This window comes from Nerophis ophidion, linkage group LG01 (genome assembly GCF_033978795.1).
Source record: "Nerophis ophidion isolate RoL-2023_Sa linkage group LG01, RoL_Noph_v1.0, whole genome shotgun sequence".
Taxonomy (NCBI): domain Eukaryota; kingdom Metazoa; phylum Chordata; class Actinopteri; order Syngnathiformes; family Syngnathidae; genus Nerophis; species Nerophis ophidion.
The window spans coordinates 15918979-15940501 of NC_084611.1; the positions used below are offsets into that span (position 1 = coordinate 15918979).

The 21523-nt window shown below is 40.1% G+C and overlaps 1 protein-coding gene across 3 annotated transcripts in view; it reads right to left on the reverse strand.

The window, feature by feature from the left end:
* Positions 1-6202, reverse strand: part of LOC133550997 (tenascin-like) — a 274146-nt gene extending 267944 nt beyond the window's left edge. For all 3 annotated transcript variants that reach the window (XM_061897231.1, XM_061897222.1, XM_061897238.1), the window contains exon 1: positions 6102-6202. The gene's annotated coding sequence lies outside the window, so the exon portion shown is untranslated. The remainder of the gene's footprint in view (positions 1-6101) is intronic.
* Positions 6203-21523: the final 15321 nt, after the last annotated feature.

Consider the following 21523-nt stretch of genomic DNA (forward strand, 5'->3'; position numbering starts at 1 on the left):
ATATATATATATATATATATATATATATATATATATATATATATATATCCTACACCACAAATACAACGTTGAAAGAACATACTTGTAGCTCGGTTGGTAGAGCGGCTTTGCCAGCAACTTGAGGGTTCCGGGTTCGATCCCCGCTTCCGGCATCCTAGTCTCTGCCGTTGTGTCCTTGGGCAAGACACTTTACCCACCTGCTCCCAGTGCCACCCACACTGGTTTAAATGTAACTTAGATATTGGGTTTCACTATGTAAAGCGCTTTGAGTCACTAGAGAAAAGCGCTATATAAATATAATTCACTTCACTACTTTAACAACATTTAATCAGTCAGGTTTTGAGGTTGATTTGACCATTGAAATTTGGTTATTTCCTAACCCAGTGTTTTTCAACATTTTTTGAGCCAATGCACATTTTTTGCGTTGAAAAAATCCGGAGGCACACCACCGGCAGAAATCATTAAAAAACAAATCTCAATTGACAGTAAAACGTTGTTGCAATTGTTGGATACGACTTTAAACCATAACCAAGCAATATAGGTCTTGTCTCAAAGTAGGTGTACTGTCACCACCTATTTTGAGTTTTCCTGTGTGGAGTTTTAGTTCTTGTCTTGGCTCCTATTTTGCTGGCTTTTTCTCATTTTTGGGTATTTTCCTGGGGCAGTTTCATGTCTTCCTTTGAGCGATATTTCCCGCATCTACTTAGTTTTAGCAATCAAGAATATTTCAGTCGTATTCATCCTTCTTTGTGGGGACATTGTCGATTGTCATCTCATGTTCGGATGTACATTGTTGACGCCGCCTTTGCTCCACAGTAAGTTTTTGCTGTCGTCCAGCATTCAATTTTTGTTTACTTCGTAGCCGGTTCAGTTTTAGTTCCGTTCTGCACAGCCTTCCCTAAGCTTCAATGCCTTTTCTTAAGGGGCATTAAACACCTTTTTACCTGCACCCTGCCTCCCGCTGTTCCTGACATCTACAAAGCAATTAGCTATACCGGCTGCCACCTACTGATATGGAGGAGTATTACACGGTCACTTCCGAGCTCTAGACACCACGACACTCAACAACAACACATCATTTGCAGACTATAATTACTGGTTTGCAAAAAATATTTCTAACCCAAATAGGTGAAAATACATAATCTCCCACGGAATACCAGACTGTATCTCACGGCACACTGGTGTGCTGCGGCACAGTGGTTGAAAAACTTTGCTCTAGACAGCACCCACACTCAAAAACAACACATCATTTGCAGACTATAATTAGTTTGCAAAAAATAATTTTTACCCCAAATAGGTGAAATTAGATAATCTCCCTTGGCATACCAGACTGAGTCTCACGACACACTAGTGTGCCACGGCACAGTGGTTGATTCTATGACACAAATACTATGAAACAACATACTTTTTAACATTTATTCAATGTCAGGTTCTGACGTTGATTTGACCTTTGCATTCCAACCAATATTCTACAACACAAACACAACATTGAAACAACATACTTTTGAATGACGTTTATTCAATGTCGGGTTGTTGCGTTGATTTTACCATTGAAATTTGGTCATTTGTCCAACAGTATTCTACAACACAAATATAACGTTCAAGCATCATACTTTTCAACGTTTATTCAATGTCAGATTCTGATGTTGATTTGACCATTGCAGTCCAACCAATATTCTACAACACAAATGTAATGTTGAAACAACATATGTTGATTTGACCATTGAAATTTGGTCATTTCCCAACCAATATTCTACAACACAAATAAAACATTGAAACAACATACTTTTTAATTACGTTTATTCAATGTCAGGTTGTGATATTGATTTGAACATTGAATTTTGGTCTTTTCCCAACCAATATTCTACATCACAAATACAATGTTGAAACAAACTACTTTTTGACAATGTCTAATCAATGTCAGGTTCTGATGTTGATTTGACCATTGAATTTTGGTTATTTTCCTAAATATATTCTACAACATAAATTCAACATTGAAACAACATACTTTTTAACGATTAGTCAATGTAAGATTCTGACGTTGATTTGACCATTGCATTCCAACCAATCTTCTACAACATAATCACAACATTGAAACAACATACTTTTGAATGACTTTTATTCAATGTCAGGTTTACATTGTTTTACCATTGAAATTTAGTCATTTTTCAACCAATATTCTACAACACAAGTACAACGTTCAAGCAACATACTTTTCAACGTTTATTCAATGTCAGATTCTGATGTTGATTTGACCATTGCAGTCCAACCAATATTCTACAACACAAAAACAATGTTGAAACAATATATGTTGATTTGAACATTGAAATTTGGTCATTTCCCAACCGATATTCTATAACACAAATACAACATTGAAACAACATACTTTGTAACAACGTTTAATCGATGTCCGGTTGAGATGTTGATTTGACCATTGAAATTTGGCAATTTCCCAGCCAAAATTCTACAACACAAATATAACGTTGAAACAACATTCTTTTTGACAACGTGTAATCAATGTCAGGTTGTGATGTTGATTTGACCATTGAAATTTGGTCATTTCTTAACCAATATTCTACAACACCAATACAATGTTGAAGCAACATACTTTTAAACGTTTATTCAATGTCAGGTTCTGACGTTGATTTGACCTTTGCATTCCAACCAATATTCTACAACACAGATACAACATTGAAACAACATACTTTTGAATGACGTTTATTCAATGCTGGGTTGTTGCGTTGATTTTACCATAGAAATGTGGTCATTTTTCAACCAATATTCTACAACAAAAATATAACGTTCAAGCATCATATTTTTCAACGTTTATTCAATGTCAGATTCTGATGTTGATTTGACCATTGCAGTCCAACCAATATTCTACAACACAAATACAATGTTGAAACAACATATGTTGATTTGACCATTGAAATTTGGTCATTTCCCAACCAATATTCTACAACACAAATAAAACATTGAAACAACATACTTTTTAATTACGTTTATTCAATGTCAGGTTGTGATATTGATTTGAACATTGAATTTTGGTCTTTTCCCAACCAATATTCTACATCACAAATACAATGTTGAAACAACCTACTTTTTGACAATGTCTAATCAATGTCAGGTTCTGATGTTGATTTGACCATTGAATTTTGGTTATTTTCCTAAATATATTCTACAACATAAATTCAACATTGAAACAACATACTTTTTAATGATTAGTCAATGTAAGATTCTGACGTTGATTTGACCATTGCATTCCAACCAATCTTCTACAACATAATCACAACATTGAAACAACATACTTTTGAATGACTTTTAATCAATGTCAGGTTTACATTGTTTTACCATTGAAATTTAGTCATTTTTCAACCAATATTCTACAACACAAGTACAACGTTCAAGCAACATACTTTTCAACGTTTATTCAATGTCAGATTCTGATGTTGATTTGACCATTGCAGTCCAACCAATATTCTACAACACAAAAACAATGTTGAAACAATATATGTTGATTTGAACATTGAAATTTGGTCATTTCCCAACCGATATTCTACAACACAAATACAACATTGAAACAACATACTTTGTAACAACGTGTAATCGATGTCCGGTTGAGATGTTGATTTGACCATTGAAATTTGGTAATTTCTTAACCAATATTCTACAACATAAATACGACGTTCAAGCAACATACTTTTCAACGTTTATTCAATTTCAGATTCTGATATTGATTTGACCATTGCAGTCCAACCAATATTCTACAACACAAATACAATGTTGAAACAACATATGTTGATTTGAACATTGAAATGTGGTCATTTCCCAACCGATATTCTATAACACAAATACAACATACTTTGTAACAACGTGTAATCGATGTCCGGTTGAGATGTTGATTTGACCATTGAAATTTGGTCATTTCTTAACCAATATTCTACAACACAAGTACAACGTTCAAGCAACATACTTTTCAACGTTTATTCAATGTCAGATTCTGATGTTGATTTGACCATTGCAGTCCAACCAATATTCTACAACACAAATACAATGTTGAAACAACATATGTTGATTTGAACATTGAAATTTGGTCATTTCCCAACCGATATTCTATAACACAAATACAACGTTGAAACAACATACTTTGTAACAAAGTTTAATCGATGTCCGGTTGAGATGTTGATTTGACCATTGAAATTTGGTCATTTTCCAACCAAAATTCTACAACACAAATATAACATTGGAACAACATGCTTTTTGACAACGTGTAATCAATGTCAGGTTGTGATTTTGATATGACCATTGAAATTTGGTCACTTTCCAACCAATATTCTACAACACAAATACAACATTGAAACAACATACTTTTTGACAACTTTGATTCAATGTCTGGTTGTGATGTTGATTTGACCATTGAAATTTGGTCATTTCTTAACCAATATTCTACAACACCAATAGAATGTTGAAGCAACATACTTTTCAACGTTTATTCAATGTCAGGTTCTGACATTGAGTTGACCTTTGCATTCCAGCCAATATTCTACAACAGAAAAACAATGTTGAAACAACATATGTTGATTGAACATTGAAATTTGGTCATTTCCCAACCATTATTCTATAACACAAATACAACGTTGAAACAACATACTTTGTAACAATGTTTAATCGATGTCCGGTTGAGATGTAGATTTGACCATTGAAATGTGGTCATTTCTTAACCAATATTCTACAACACAAATACAATGTTGAAGCAACATACTTTTTAACAACGTTTATTCAATGTCAGGTTCTGACGTTGATTCGACCTTTGCATTCCAACCAATATTCTACAACACAAACACAACATTGAAACAACATACTTTTGAATGACGTTTATTCAATGTCGGGTTGTTGCGTGGAGGATTTTACCATAGAAATTTGGTCATTTTTCCACCAATATTCTACAACATTAATATAATGTTCAAGCATCATACTTTTCAACGTTTATTCAATGTCAGATTCTGATGTTGATTTGACAACTGCATTCCAACCAATTTTCTACAACACAAATAAAACGATGAAACAACATACTTTTTGACGTTTAATCAATGTCAAGTTGTGATGTTGATTTGACCATTGAAATTTGCTGATTTCCCAACCAATTTTCTACAACACAAATACAACATTGCAAAAACATACTTTGTAACAACGTTTAATCAATGCCAGGTTCTGACATTGATTTGACCATCGAAATGCGATTATTTTCCAAGCAATATTCGACAACACAAACACAACCTTTATTCAATGTCAGGTTGTGACTTTGATTTGACCATTGAATTTTGGTCAATTCCCAACCAATATTCCACAACACGAAGCAACATTCTTTTTGACAACATTTAATCAACGTCAGGTTGTGACGTTGAATTTTGGTCAACCAAAAACCAATACACAACACATAAACCTTCGGAATTTATTTCATTCATCCATTCATTTTCTCGATAATCCAGATAATAATTTAATTCACGGATTATTGATTTGTCTATCTGTGTTGGCCCTGTGATGAGGTGGCGACTTGTCCAGGGTGTACCCCGCCTTCTGCCTGATTGTAGCTGAGATAGGCACCATTAAACGTAAAAAAATGGATGGATGGATACTTGTATAGAATATTGTGAATAAATTGAGAACAGGAAGTGAACAAAAGCAACTGCTGTGTAATGTGGATCCAACGTTAGACATAAACATAATTTTAATTTTTAAATAGAACTATTTGGTTACATTTCACCTGCATAATCAACGTTGTCTCAATGTTTTGTGTCTGTCATGTTAAGAATCGGTACAAATAGGAAATCGCGGTTCATTCGAAAACTAAAAATGACACCCACTCTTGACGGTAGGTATGGTGTTCCTGAATTATACAAGCTCGGCGGAAGCACATTTTGTAAAAAACAAACAAAAACAAAGACAGTTCAGAGCGAAAGCCGTGAAAATGGACAATTGTGTCTTTTTCGGAGCTGGAAGAAGCAAATACCTTCACGTGGCAAAAGATTCGGAACTGAACACCCGCAAATGTTTCACCGCAACTTTCTCGGAGTGGAAAAAAGAAGCAGGGAGATGTTTACCTTGTTGAAGAGATGTCCGATGTGAGCTCCAGCAGATGCCAGCAGGGACACCTTCTACACCCGCCTGGTCAGGGTGTCCGGGGAGGGGAGGCGCCCCCACCCCACACTCCCCGCCCCACCCTGCCCCAAATCACATCCCACCCTCAGACCCCCCTCCCCAATGCTATTGTCCTTGTGCATTCTTTCGGTGCCTATCTGCTGCCGGCCCGTATCATGGCGGATAAAAGAAGAATTGGGAGTGTCCTCAGCGTTTTGCCGGCAAATAAGCAATGATAACAGATTTGGTGCAAGAAATAATAAAATCAGTGATAAGCATGAAACCAGTAAGGAGCTTAGAGACATGCGGAGTGGGGTGGGTTGGAGGGGGGGGGGCTTGGTGGCCATCTGTTTGGGTGGGCTCGCGTGGACGGCCGTATGATTGATTGACAGCTGGCTATCCTATCCAGCCAATGGAGGATCATGAAACCTTATCAACGCCCAACGTCGTGTAACTCGGCCGTCTTGCCGCAGCAATCAGGAGGAGCGCTGACCTACATTTGAGGCGGACAGATGTCCTTCTGCGTCTTAGAGTCGTGGTAACGCGCCGCGATTACTGACCGGCTGCACGCCACGCGCCTCGCCGTCGACCGCGTTCGGGGAGTCGTCAAGCGTTTTTTTTTGCAAACGGCGTACTCCGGAGTCAACCCGGAACGCTTCTCAACTTCCTCGGTCACCTCCCGATAGAGTATCAGAATCAGAATCAGAAAAACTTGACTAATCCCCGAGGGGAATAGAACATTTCCAGCACGATCCCATTCGAGATAAGACAAACATTACAGGGAGACAGAACAGGATCGCTGACGGGTCTGCCAACTTCCAGCGCCCCTTACAAAAAAGGTGGGAAACAGGTTGTGGAGAGGCGGGGCCGGCAGTCTGACTGCGGGGCAGGGCACATCGGAGCCCGGACCAAGATGGCGGCGAGGAGGCGTGGACGGCGAGCGAGCGGGGAGGCGGGGAAGGCCGGGAGCGACGCCGCAATCAAGATCAGGTGCGTGGATTCCGAGAGGCAGACGCAGACGACGCGGAAGGCTGAAAAGCGAAACCGAGGAGCGAGCAGTGATAGCGGCCGAGCTGAAAAGCAACCCATAATAGACTTTTTTTTATTGAACTCTACACCTGCTCGCAGAATGTCTGTCTGTGCTTGGTGGTCCTTGGAACCCATGCGACGGCTTGAGACCTTCATACAGGTAAACGCCTGGGAAAAAAAAATCAGTCCAAGCATGGAGAGGGGGTCCAGACTGAGGCCAAGGGGAAAAAAACCTCAAAGCCATAGCACACACAAACGTGTGGGTGTGAAGAGGCGGAGCCGACGGGCCGACAGCGGGATAGAAGAAATCGTGGTCCTACCCAAGATGGCGGCCAGGAGGCGGAGTATGCAGCGGAACGGAGAGGCGGGGCGCGCCAGGACTGCCGCTGCAGCGATCAGAACCAGGTGCGTAATTCACACACCTGCTCTCAATCTTTGAATCTCCTCCTGCTGTATAAAAGGGGAGAAGGAGGAGCAATCAGGGCAGAAGAAGGAGGAGAACCACCAGACGAACGAGACGAGGAAGCCGAGACGAACGATGAGCCCTCGAGGAAGACAGAGTCACCGGCGACCAAAAGGCCAGCCGAGTCGAGCAGCAGAGGAGGAACCGCTGGGACACAAACTCTATTTAAGCCTACATTTGTTCTCACTCGTTCTGCCTTCATTGGGTTTGCTGCATGCAACTTGTTTCATGTGAGTTTTCTGCCTAGTCTCGAGTTTTTGCCAGTGTTTTGACCACGTTAGTCTTGTTAGTTTTCTGTGCTAAGTGTTTAGCCTTAGCTTCTACGTGTGACCGGCACGCATCCGCTTTTTTTGTCGTATGAGTTTTATGAGTTACTGTAAATAAATAATTTCCTACCACACGTCTTGATCCGGAGCCGTCCGTTCTGCATTCCGGGAGAACAATCCCGCATAAAGATGCGACCCCCACGTGACAACAATGCTTTGTTTTTCAATGTGACTCTTATTTTGGTGCTTTCCAGCCATCGTCTTTTTACTTAAATGAGCACACCAATGGTTTCCCTCCAGTGTGTCGTCTGTCTCGCTCTCGCTCGTACTTCCGGCTGCTACCTTTTTAACAGAGCGACAGGTGATTAGGCAAGCAGTCCCAGGTGTGTCATCCACGCACTTGTCACTAATTTCGAAGCCGGTCCTGGCACACCCCGCTTCGCTGCAGGTCCGCAGGCCACACCCCCCACAGTCCCGAACAAAGGGCAAAAAAAACCCACATGAAAACAAGACGGAATCATGAAAAGGATGACACAAGAGCACAGAGCTCCTACCACCAGCTGCCTCTACAGCCGGGCTATCTTGGAAAAAAAAACAGACGGTATCGGGAGATTTACTGTACATTCCCGACTATAGAGCACACCCGTGTATAAGCCGCACCTACTAAATTGTAGGAAAAAAAATGTTTCCATGTAAGCCGCAGACATTTTGAAATAAGTTATATACACAGGAATATTCTGTAAATGTTCATTTACATACCTAATTGTTTCCAAACGGTGTCTGTAACACGGCAGTAAAACGGCTGATGAAACAAAACAGAAGTCACCAACATGGACCCGCTAGCTGCGCAAGCTCACTCGCCAATCATCTAAATCGACTCGATAACTCTACGGTGACGTTTTGGTGAATTTACCGACGAACTTGTGAAAACAATACAAAAAGAATGCCGTGGTAAGTTAGTGTGGAGGTCTTGCTCCTCTGGGTTCTTTGGACCACCAGTCACCGACATCACCACTCCTTTTCAGAGTTAATGTTTATTTTACAATAAACATGTTAGATCGTGCAAAGTCTTTGTGTGCTTTTCAGCAATTGTCTTTTTCCTCGATCGAGCACATGAATGTTTTTTCTTTAGAGTGGCCATCAACAACTCCTCTTTCGTTCCCGACTGCTGCCTTTTTAACAGAGCAACACGTGATCGGACAAACGCTCTCACAGCTGTGTCATCGTCGCACCTGCCGCTGATCTCGAAGCCGGTCCTGACACACCCCCGCTTCGCTGCAGGTCCGCAGGCCACGCCCCCCCACAGTTAGTAATACTAACACCCACACTGGTAAACGTGTTAGCGTGTTAAGTAATGCTAACGACGCTAGCTTGAGTACATTACGATGGCACGCACAAATATGCGTGAAAACACTCCTACAGACGTCGCACGTGGGAGGGTTTAGTAAGTAAAAATTGTTTTAGTTATATTGTATATTGTATATTGTCGTGGTAAGCGACATCAGTAGCCACAGCTGCCCTGGGGTAGACTGACGGAAGCGTGGCTGCCAGTTTGCGCCTACGGCCCCTCCGACCACCACCAATCATTCATTCATTCATCATTCATTCACCAGTGTGAGCAGCACCGGGGGCAAAGGGTAAAGTGTCCTGCCCAAGGACACAACGGCGGCGATATTTTAGATGTCAATAAGTGGGAAGCAAACCTGCAACCCTCAGGTTTCTGGCCGGCCGCTCTACCCACTCCGCCATGTGTGTGTATATATATATATATATATATATATATATATATATATATATATATATATATATATATGATTTATTTTTTTATTTATTTTTTTAAATAAATAATAAATTATAAATGGGTTGTACTTGGATAGCGCTTTTCTACCTTCAAGGTACTCAAAGTGCTTTGATACTACTTCCACATTTACCCATTCACACACACATTCACACACTGATGGAGGGAGCTGTCATGCAAGGTGCTAACCAGCACCCATCAGGAGCAAGGGTGAAGTGTCTTGCTCAGGAGACAACGGACATGACGAGGTTGGTACTAGGTGGGGATTGAACTAGGGACCCCCAGGTTGCGCACGGCAACTCTCCCACTGCGCCAAGCCGTAGATTTTGTTTTCTAAGCGATTAAGAATCGTGTAATATAAAAATCATGATAAATTTGAAAGTCAATCAGCGGTTTGTGATAGTCCTAGTAGACGTAACTGGTCGTAAAAAAACGAAAATTGGATCAGAATCAAAATCAGAAATACTTTGATAATCCGCAAGGGGAAATCAACATTTTCAGGGTCTGCCAACTTCCGGCGCCCCTTACAAAATAGGTAAAAACAGTTAAACGCTGGGGAGCAAGGGCAAGAAAGAAAAAAAATCAGTCTAAGCCTGAAGAGGGGTCCAGACTGAGGCAGAAGGGAAAAAAAACTCATAGCCATAGCACACATTAACGTGTTGTGGAGAGGCGGAGCCGGCAGTCCGACAGCGAGGCAGAGCATGCGGGAGCCCGGCCCAAGATGGCGGAGAGGAGGCGTGGATGGCGAGTGAGCGGAGAGGCGGGTCGCGCCGGGAGCGACGCCGCAATTGTGCTCAGGTGTGCTGGGCGCCGAGCTGGGCACAATTAGATAATCGTCGCGCACTGTAAAATGGCGACAGCCGTAAACGTGGAAGAGAGAGGCGGAGACCAGAGACGAAGCCAGAGAGAAGCGGATGTGGAGCGAGAGCGGAAGAGGAAGAGAACCGGTGGAATACTCTGAAAACGAAAGCTGAAAGGCTTTATTGAAATAATAAAACAAAAGTCACAAACTGCTCGACGTAATGTCTATCTTTGGTGGTCCATGGAACCCGGATGATGAGAGTCGGTCACGTGTGTAAGAGGAAAACATCAAAAAACACTAAGGAAGGTAAAAGTTCGAGATGCCACCACAGTAGAAGCATTTAAGTCTCACCTTAAAACTCATTTGTATACTCTAGCCGTTAAATAGACTCCCTTTTTAGACCAGTTGATCTGCTGTTTCTTTTCTTTTTCTCCTATGTCCCACTCTCCCTTGTGGAGGGGGTCCGGTCCGATCCGGTGGCCATGTACTGCTTGCCTGTGTATCGGCTGGGGACATCTCTGCGCTGCTGATCCGCCTCCGCTTGGGATGGTTTCCTGCTGGCTCCGCTGTGAACGGGACTCTCGCTGCTGTGTTGGATCCGCTTTGGACTGGACTCTCGCGACTGTGTTGGATCCATTATGGATTGAACTTTCACAGTATCATGTTAGACCCGCTCGACATCCATTGCTTTCCTCCTCTCCAAGGTTCTCATAGTCATCATTGTCACCGACGTCCCACTGGGTCATTATTGTCATCGACGTCCCACTGGGTGTGAGTTTTCCTTGCCCTTATGTGGGCCTACCGAGGATGTCGTAGTGGTTTGTGCAGCCCTTTGAGACACTAGTGATTTAGGGCTATATAAGTAAACATTGATTGATTGAAAGACATTAAAATCGCAGAGTTGATGCAACCAGCCATCCATCCATCCATTTTCTACCACTTATTCCCTTTTGGGGTGGCGGGGGGCGCTGGCGCCTATCTCAGCTACAATCGGGCGGAAGGCGGGGTACACCCTGGACAAATCGCCACCTCATCGCAGGGCCAACACAGATAGACAGACAACATTCACACTCACATTCACACACTAGGGCCAATTTAGTGTTGCCAATCAACCTATCCCCAGGTGCATGTCTTTGGAGGTGGGAGGAAGCCGGAGTACCCGGAGGGAACCCACGCATTCACGGGGAGAACATGCAAACTCCACACAGAAAGATCCCGAGCCTGGATTTGAACCCAGGACTGCAGGAACTTTGTATTGTGAGGCAGACGCACTAACCCCTCTGCCACCGTGAAGCCCTGCAATCCAATCCAATCCACTGAGCTGTTTCGAGCTGCGACAGACTGATCCAGTACTTTGTGCTGTAGCTTCGCTATACTGCGGTGTTCCCCAGGGATCTATTCTAGGCCCCATCCTGTTCGCTCTATATCTACTCCCTCTTGGAGAGATTTTTAGGAGGCATGGAGTGTCTTATCACTTTTATGCGGGCGACTGCCAAATTTATATGCCGGTTTCAAAAGGCCATGGCCCCCCTGACACCCCTTCTCCTGTCTATGCGACATCAAGGCTTAGTTAGCCCAGAAATTTTTAGTAATGAATGAGGGAAAAACTGAAATTTTTGTTTTTGGTCCCGCCCTCACTACACACGGCCACAAAGGTAAAACAATAGCAAAAAAAATCAAAAAACATATACACTGTGGTGCCCTCTGCGGTATTCCACACCATCGTCTGCTGGGGTAGGGGGAGCATGGCCAGGGACAGGAGCAGACCCAATAAAGCAACCAAGTTAGCCGACTCCACCCCCGGCCGCCCACCAACTGTCTAGTCCGCGTGGAGACCGAGGTGTCCGACACCTGCTCATTCAGCCAAGACACCGTGAAGCTTGTCCGTCCCTGCGCTCGGCGCCAGCTCCGCAGCCCCGTCTCTTCATCCGCAGCTCCTCCAGTCACTCCAGACGAACTCTGGTGTGGCAGAGACCCAGCAGCTGGTTTCCACGGCCAAAAAGGATCCCGGGAGGCAGATCCAGAAGTTCACAAAAAGCACAGCAGAAGTCACGGAAGAACCACCCCTTGTCGCACAGTCCCAAAGGGTCCCGAACCCATCCTTCCATCTACCGCTTATCCCTTTTTGGAGTCACGGGGGGTCCCTGGAGCCTATCTCAGCTGCATTTGGGCGGTAGGCAGTGTACACCCTGGACAAGCCACCACCTCATCGCAGGGCCAACACAGATAGACAGACAACATCCACACTCTAGGGCCAATTTAGTGTTGCCAATCAACCTATCCCCAGGTGCATGTCTTTGGAAGTGGGAGGAAGCCGGAGTACCCGGAGGGAACCCACGCAGTCACGGGGAGAACATGCAAACTCCACACAGAAAGATCCCGAGCCCGGGATTGAACCCAGGACTACTCAGGACCTTCGTATTGTGAGGCAGATGGACTAACCTCCCCCTCCATCGTGCTGCCCGGGGTCCCGAATCAATAGGCAAAAAACCCCCCACATGAAAACAAGAGGGTAACACCAGGAACACAAAAGGATGACAGAAGAGCACACCAGCAGCCATTAAAGCACACATACTGGGAACGATTACCTCAGGCGCGAAACATAAAATGAGGACAGGTGTGTCTGTGACGTTTGGCTGGCATCGTGGTGTGGTTGCGTTCTCTCGTGGATGCAGTCGGAGAACGGACACAGCGTGAAGGTAAGAATGAAGATTTATTTCTAACTACAAAAACAGACTACGAACAAAAACACTTGCACATGGCACTACAGAGAAAACCAACAGAACTAGCATGGGAGCTAGAAAGAACAGAAAGTGCTAGCATGTGAGTTAGGAACACAAACAAAGGAATAGCATGGAAGCTAACGAATACACATAGTCTTTTACCACAACGCGGGATAGCGACGTCACCTGTTGCATCGAAAGCAAGTTGAGATTCCGGGGACGAGTGAACAAAAGGGGCAGGCTTAAATAGAGGCAGAAATCAGGACGGGACTCTCGCTGCTGTCTTGGATCCGCTTGAACTGAACTCTCGCGGCAATGTTGGAGCCACTATGGATTGAACTTTCACAGTATCATGTTAGACCCGCTCGACATCCATTGCTTTCGGTCCCCTAGAGAGGGGGGGTTGCCCACATCTGAGGTCCTCTCCAAGGTTTCTCATAGTCAGCATTGTCACTGGCGTCCCACTGGATGTGAATTCTCCCTGCCCGATGGGTGTGAGTTTTCCTTGCCCTTTTGTGGGTTCTTCCGAGGATGTTGTAGTCGTAATGATTTGTGCAGTCCTTTGAGACATTTGTGATTTGGGGCTATATAAATAAACATTGATTGACACTGATTGATTGAGGAGGCAGGTGCGTGACAAAGACAGAAGGCAGGTGACACAAATGCGTTGTCATCATGACAACAGAAGCAAAACAGGAAGTGCCACCAGGAACTAAGGAAGTCAAATACCACAAAGATGTGATACAAAACCAGAATATGCCATGATCCGAACAGCGGATCATGACAGCGACAGAAAGTAAATAAAGTAAGTCAGGAGCGCTAAAAACCACACATAGGGATGACTAATACTCAAAGTAACAAATCAAGACCTACAACTATTTATTGTCTGCGTATGCTCCAATCAGCCGATCCTGTTGATGAACAATAAGCTAAGCAACATACTAAATTGTCTTTTAATTTTCGCTCCTAAACACTTCTCGGCGTTAGCTAAAAGTCAACTGTATCGTTTAGTTTTAAAATGATTTAAAACCTAAAAACGAGTGACATAAAGTCGGTTTGTCCTTTGAAGCTGTGGTGGTCTCTTTGTGCCTTTCAGTGGATCGCCATTAACCCCGCAGCCATCTTGTTTGTCGTCGTGCCTTTTGATCGTGACGAATGACTGAAGTGCTTCATTCATCTTCTCAACGCGGCAACGAGCTCGCCGTGCAACACACCTGCTAATCAGCGGCCGCCTGAGGGCAGTTGAGCTCATCGATCATGTTACGCACCTGTGCTGTTCTTCTTCCCCTTCGTGGCAAGGTCAGCTTTCACATCGCGCGCGCGCACGCAGAGTTAACTATCGGTCAGAAGTGTTTTCAGACTGGGCATTTTTATTTTGTTTCCGGGTGTGTCTGAATATTTGCACTTTCATAACGTCCTTGCCAGGACGTTTGTTTGCCAACGCAATGTACGTATGTGGACACGAAAAATTGGCGTAAGTGGTTCGAGGAATTCATAAAGTATGTTTTTTTACTTATATTCCATTGTAACTTTTAGTTGAACAAAATTTATGTTACGATGTTTCGTGTTATTGGGTAACATGCTACGTTTTGTCTTGCTGAGTTTTGTGTTTCATGTCAAGACATTTTGTGTTAGTTTTATTATTGGTTCGATTTTCGACATTTTTAGTTACGAGGTTTTGTGTAATTGCGTTATGTGTTATGATGGTTGGTATTATGATATTTCTTGTCATGATGTTTTGTGTTAGTTTTATTATTAGTTCAATTCTCGACATTTTATGTTACAACGTTATGTGTTATGATGGTTGGTGTTACGATATTTCATGTTACAATGTTTTCATGTTACTGAGTTTTGTGTTATGATGGTTTCGTGTCATGTTTTGTGTTAGTTTTATCATTGGTTCGTGTCTCGACATTTGATGTTACAAAATGTAGTGTTTGATGGTTCGTCTCTCGACATTTAGTTTTAGTTTTGTTAGTGATACGACATTTTGTGTTGTTTTGTGCTAAGTTTCATGTCACGACATTTCCTATTACGATGTTTTGTGTAATTGAGTTTTGTGTTTTGATGGTTCTAGTCTCGAGCCCTTTGAGACACTAGTGATTTAGGGCTATATAAGTAAACATTGATTGATTGATTGATTGACGTTTCATGTTATGAAGTCTTACGTTAGTTTTGTGTTACGACATTTTGTGTTGAGTTTTGTGTTAAGCTTCATGTCACATTTCCTGTTAAGACATTTTGTGTAAATGAGTTTGGTATTTGATGGTTTGTTTCTCGACATTTCATGTTATGAAGTCTTGTGTTAGTTTTGTTATTGTTAACTTCATTTTGTGTTGATTTTTGTGTTATGATTCATGCCACAACCTTTTCCTGGTTATGACATTTTGTGTAATTGAGTTTGGTGTTATGATGGTTGGTGTTACGACATTTCATGTTACGAAGTTTTCATGTTACTGAGTTTTGTGTTATGATTGTTTGTGTCACGATATTTCATGTTACGATGTTTTGGTGTTACTGAGTTTTGTGTTATTATGGTTCATGTCTCGACATTTCGTGCCATTTTTTGTGTTAGTTTTATCATTGGTTCGTGTCTCGACATTTGATGTTACAAAATGTAGTGTTTGATGGTTCGTCTCCCGACATTTAGTTTTAGTTTTGTTAGTAATACGACATCTTGTGTTGAGTTTTGTGTTAAGGTTCATGTCACGACATTTCCTGTTACGATGTTTCGTGTAATTGAGTTTTGTGTTTTGATGGTTCTAGTCTTGACATTTCATGTTATGAAGTCTTACGTTAGTTTTGTGTTACGACATTCTGTGTTGAGTTTTGTTTTAAGCTTCATGTCACATTTCCGGTTAAGACATTTTGTTTAAATTAGTTTGGTATTTGATGGTTTGTCTCTCGACATTTCATGTTATGAAGTCTTGTGTTAGTTTTGTTATTGTTAACTTCATTTTGTGTTGATTTTTGTGTTATGATTCATGCCACAACCTTTTCCTGGTTATGACATTTTGTGTAATTGAGTTTGGTGTTATGATGGTTGGTGTTACGACATTTCCTGTTACGATGTTTTCATGTTACTGAGTTTTGTGTTAGGATTGTTTGTGTCACGATATTTCATGTTACGATGTTTTCGTGTTACTGAGTTTTGTGTTATTATGGTTCATATCTTGACATTTCGTGCCATTTTTTGTGTTAGTTTTATCATTGGTTCGTGTCTCGACATTTGATGTTACAAAATGTAGTGTTTGATGGTTCGTCTCCCGACATTTAGTTTTAGTTTTGTTAGTAATACGACATCTTGTGTTGAGTTTTGTGTTAAGGTTCATGTCACGACATTTCCTGTTACGATGTTTCGTGTAATTGAGTTTTGTGTTTTGATGGTTCTAGTCTTGACATTTCATGTTATGAAGTCTTACGTTAGTTTTGTGTTACGACACTCTGTGTTGAGTTTTGTTTTAAGCTTCATGTCACATTTCCGGTTAAGACATTTTGTTTAAATTAGTTTGGTATTTGATGGTTTGTCTCTCGACATTTCATGTTATAAAGTCTTGTGTTAGTTTTGTTATTGTTAACTTCATTTTGTGTTGATTTTTGTGTTATGATTCATGCCACAACCTTTTCCTGGTTATGACATTTTGTGTAATTGAGTTTGGTGTTATGATGGTTGGTGTTACGACATTTCCTGTTACGATGTTTTCATGTTACTGAGTTTTGTGTTAGGATTGTTTGTGTCACGATATTTCATGTTACGATGTTTTCGTGTTACTGAGTTTTGTGTTATGATGGTTCATGTCTCGACATTTCATGTCATGTTTTGTGTTAGTTTTATCATTGGTTCGTGTCTCGACATTTGATGTTACAAAATGTAGTGTTTGATGGTTCGTCTCTCGACATTTCATGTTATGAAGTCTTGTGTTAGTTTTGTTAGTGATACGACATTTTGTGTTGAGTTTTGTGCTAAGGTTCATGTCACGACATTTCCTGTCACGATGTTTCGTGTAATTAAGTTTTGTGTTTTGATGGTTCTAGTCTCGACATTTCATGTTATGAAGTCTTATGTTAGTTTTGTGTTACAACATTTTGTGTTGAGTTTTGTGTTAAGCTTCATGTCACATTTCCGGTTAAGACATTTTGTGTAAATTAGTTTGGTATTTGATGGTTTGTCTCTCGACATTTCATGTTATAAAGTCTTGTGTTAGTTTTGTTATTGTGAACTTCATTTTGTGTTGCTTTTTGTGTTATGATTCATGCCACAACCTTTTCCTGGTTATGACATTTTGTGTAATTGAGTTTGGTGTTATGATGGTTGGTGTTACGACATTTCATGTTACGAAGTTTTCATGTTACTGAGTTTTGTGTTATGATTGTTTGTGTCACGATATTTCATGTTACGATGTTTTCGTGTTACTGAGTTTTGTGTTATTATGGTTCATGTCTCGACATTTCGTGCCATTTTTTGTGTTAGTTTTATCATTGGTTCGTGTCTCGACATTTGATGTTACAAAATGTAGTGTTTGATGGTTCGTCTCCCGACATTTAGTTTTAGTTTTGTTAGTAATACGACATCTTGTGTTGAGTTTTGTGTTAAGGTTCATGTCACGACATTTCCTGTTACGATGTTTCGTGTAATTGAGTTTTGTGTTTTGATGGTTCTAGTCTTGACATTTCATGTTATGAAGTCTTACGTTAGTTTTGTGTTACGACATTCTGTGTTGAGTTTTGTTTTAAGCTTCATGTCACATTTCCGGTTAAGACATTTTGTTTAAATTAGTTTGGTATTTGATGGTTTGTCTCTCGACATTTCATGTTATAAAGTCTTGTGTTAGTTTTGTTATTGTTAACTTCATTTTGTGTTGATTTTTGTGTTATGATTCATGCCACAACCTTTTCCTGGTTATGACATTTTGTGTAATTGAGTTTGGTGTTATGATGGTTGGTGTTACGACATTTCCTGTTACGATGTTTTCATGTTACTGAGTTTTGTGTTAGGATTGTTTGTGTCACGATATTTCATGTTACGATGTTTTCGTGTTACTGAGTTTTGTGTTATGATGGTTCATGTCTCGACATTTCATGTCATGTTTTGTGTTAGTTTTATCATTGGTTCGTGTCTCGACATTTGATGTTACAAAATGTAGTGTTTGATGGTTCGTCTCTCGACATTTCATGTTATGAAGTCTTGTGTTAGTTTTGTTAGTGATACGACATTTTGTGTTGAGTTTTGTGCTAAGGTTCATGTCACGACATTTCCTGTCACGATGTTTCGTGTAATTAAGTTTTGTGTTTTGATGGTTCTAGTCTCGACATTTCATGTTATGAAGTCTTATGTTAGTTTTGTGTTACAACATTTTGTGTTGAGTTTTGTGTTAAGCTTCATGTCACATTTCCGGTTAAGACATTTTGTGTAAATTAGTTTGGTATTTGATGGTTTGTCTCTCGACATTTCATGTTATAAAGTCTTGTGTTAGTTTTGTTATTGTGAACTTCATTTTGTGTTGCTTTTTGTGTTATGATTCATGCCACAACCTTTTCCTGGTTATGACATTTTGTGTAATTGAGTTTGGTGTTATGATGGTTGGTGTTACGACATTTCATGTTACGAAGTTTTCATGTTACTGAGTTTTGTGTTATGATTGTTTGTGTCACGATATTTCATGTTACGATGTTTTCGTGTTACTGAGTTTTGTGTTATTATGGTTCATGTCTCGACATTTCGTGCCATTTTTTGTGTTAGTTTTATCATTGGTTCGTGTCTCGACATTTGATGTTACAAAATGTAGTGTTTGATGGTTCGTCTCCCGACATTTAGTTTTAGTTTTGTTAGTAATACGACATCTTGTGTTGAGTTTTGTGTTAAGGTTCATGTCACGACATTTCCTGTTACGATGTTTCGTGTAATTGAGTTTTGTGTTTTGATGGTTCTAGTCTTGACATTTCATGTTATGAAGTCTTACGTTAGTTTTGTGTTACGACATTCTGTGTTGAGTTTTGTTTTAAGCTTCATGTCACATTTCCGGTTAAGACATTTTGTTTAAATTAGTTTGGTATTTGATGGTTTGTCTCTCGACATTTCATGTTATAAAGTCTTGTGTTAGTTTTGTTATTGTTAACTTCATTTTGTGTTGATTTTTGTGTTATGATTCATGCCACAACCTTTTCCTGGTTATGACATTTTGTGTAATTGAGTTTGGTGTTATAATGGTTGGTGTTACGACATTTCCTGTTACGATGTTTTCATGTTACTGAGTTTTGTGTTAGGATTGTTTGTGTCACGATATTTCATGTTACGATGTTTTCGTGTTACTGAGTTTTGTGTTATGATGGTTCATGTCTCGACATTTCATGTCATGTTTTGTGTTAGTTTTATCATTGGTTCGTGTCTCGACATTTGATGTTACAAAATGTAGTGTTTGATGGTTCGTCTCTCGACATTTCATGTTATGAAGTCTGGTGTTAGGTTTGTTAGTGTTACGTTTTGTGTTGAGTTTTGTGTAATTATTCATGACACAACATTTCCTGTTATGACATCATGTGTAATTGAGTTTTGTGTTTTGATGGTTCTTCTCTCGACATTTCATGTTATGAAGTCTTGTGTTAGTTTTGTTAGTGATACGACATTTTGTGTTGAGTTTTGTGCTAAGGTTCATGTCACGACATTTCCTGTCACGATGTTTCGTGTAATTAAGTTTTGTGTTTTGATGGTTCTACTCTCGACATTTCATGTTATGAAGTCTTATGTTAGTTTTGTGTTACAACATTTTGTGTTGAGTTTTGTGTTAAGCTTCATGTCACATTTCCGGTTAAGACATTTTGTGTAAATTAGTTTGGTATTTGATGGTTTGTCTCTCGACATTTCATGTTATAAAGTCTTGTGTTAGTTTTGTTATTGTGAACTTCATTTTGTGTTGCTTTTTGTGTTATGATTCATGCCACAACCTTTTCCTGGTTATGACATTTTGTGTAATTGAGTTTGGTGTTATAATGGTTGGTGTTACGACATTTCATGTTACGATGTTTTCATGTTACTGAGTTTTGTGTTATGATTGTTTGTGTCATGATATTTCATGTTACGATGTTTTCGTGTTACTGAGTTTTGTGTTATTATGGTTCATGTCTCGACATTTCGTGCCATTTTTTGTGTTAGTTTTATCATTGGTTTGTGTCTCTACATTTGATGTTACAAAGTTTAGTGTTTGATGGTTCGTCTCTCGACATTTCATGTTATGAAGTCTGGTGTTAGGTTTGTTAGTGTTACGTTTTGTGTTGAGTTTTGTGTAATTATTCATGACACAACATTTCCTGTTATGACATCATGTGTAATTGAGTTTTGTGTTTTGATGGTTCTTCTCTCGACATTTCATGTTATGAAGTCTTGTGTTAGTTTTGTTAGTGTTACAACATTTTGCGTTGGGTTTTGTGTTGAGGTTCATGTCACAACATTTCCTGTTACCTATTGTGTAAATGAGTTTGGTAATTGATGGTTCGTCTCTCGACATATTATGTTGTGAAGGCTTGTTATTTTTGTTATTGTTACGGCATTTTGTGTGGATTTTGGTGTTATGATTCATGCCACAACCTTTTCCTGGTTACGACGTTTTGTGTAATTGAGTTTCGTGTTATGATGGCTCATGTTACGATATTTCATGTCACGATATTTTCGTGTTACCGAGTTTTGTGTTATGATGGTTCATGTCTCGACATTTCATGTCACAACGTTTTGTGTTTTATTTTTGGTTCGATTCCCGACATTTTATGTCACGACGTTTTGTGAAATTGAGTTTTGTGTCATGATAGTTCGTGTTACGATATTTCATGTTACAATGTTTTCGTATTACTGAGTTTCGCGTTATGGTGATTCATGTCTCGACATTTCATGCCATGACGTTTTGTGTTAGTTTTATTATTAGTTCAATTCTCGACATTTTATGTTACGTTTTGTGTTACAATATTAGATGTTACGATGTTTTTGTGTTACTGAGTTTTGTGTTATGATTGTTTGTGTGACAATATTTCATGTTACGATCTTTTCGTGTTACTGAGTTTTGTGTTATGATGGTTCATGTCTCGACATTTCGTGTCACGTTTTGTGTTAGTTTTATCATTGGTTCGTGTCTCGACATTTTATGTTACAAAATTTTGCGTAATTGAGTTTAGTGTTTGATGGTTCGTCTCTCGACATTTCACACTAAACACTTCAAAACACTTCTTAACACTCTCAGGATTTCAAACACTAAGCATTTTAAATAGTTCAGTCAAATGTTTCAAACATTTCAAGCTTTTTAAAACATTTTTTATTTT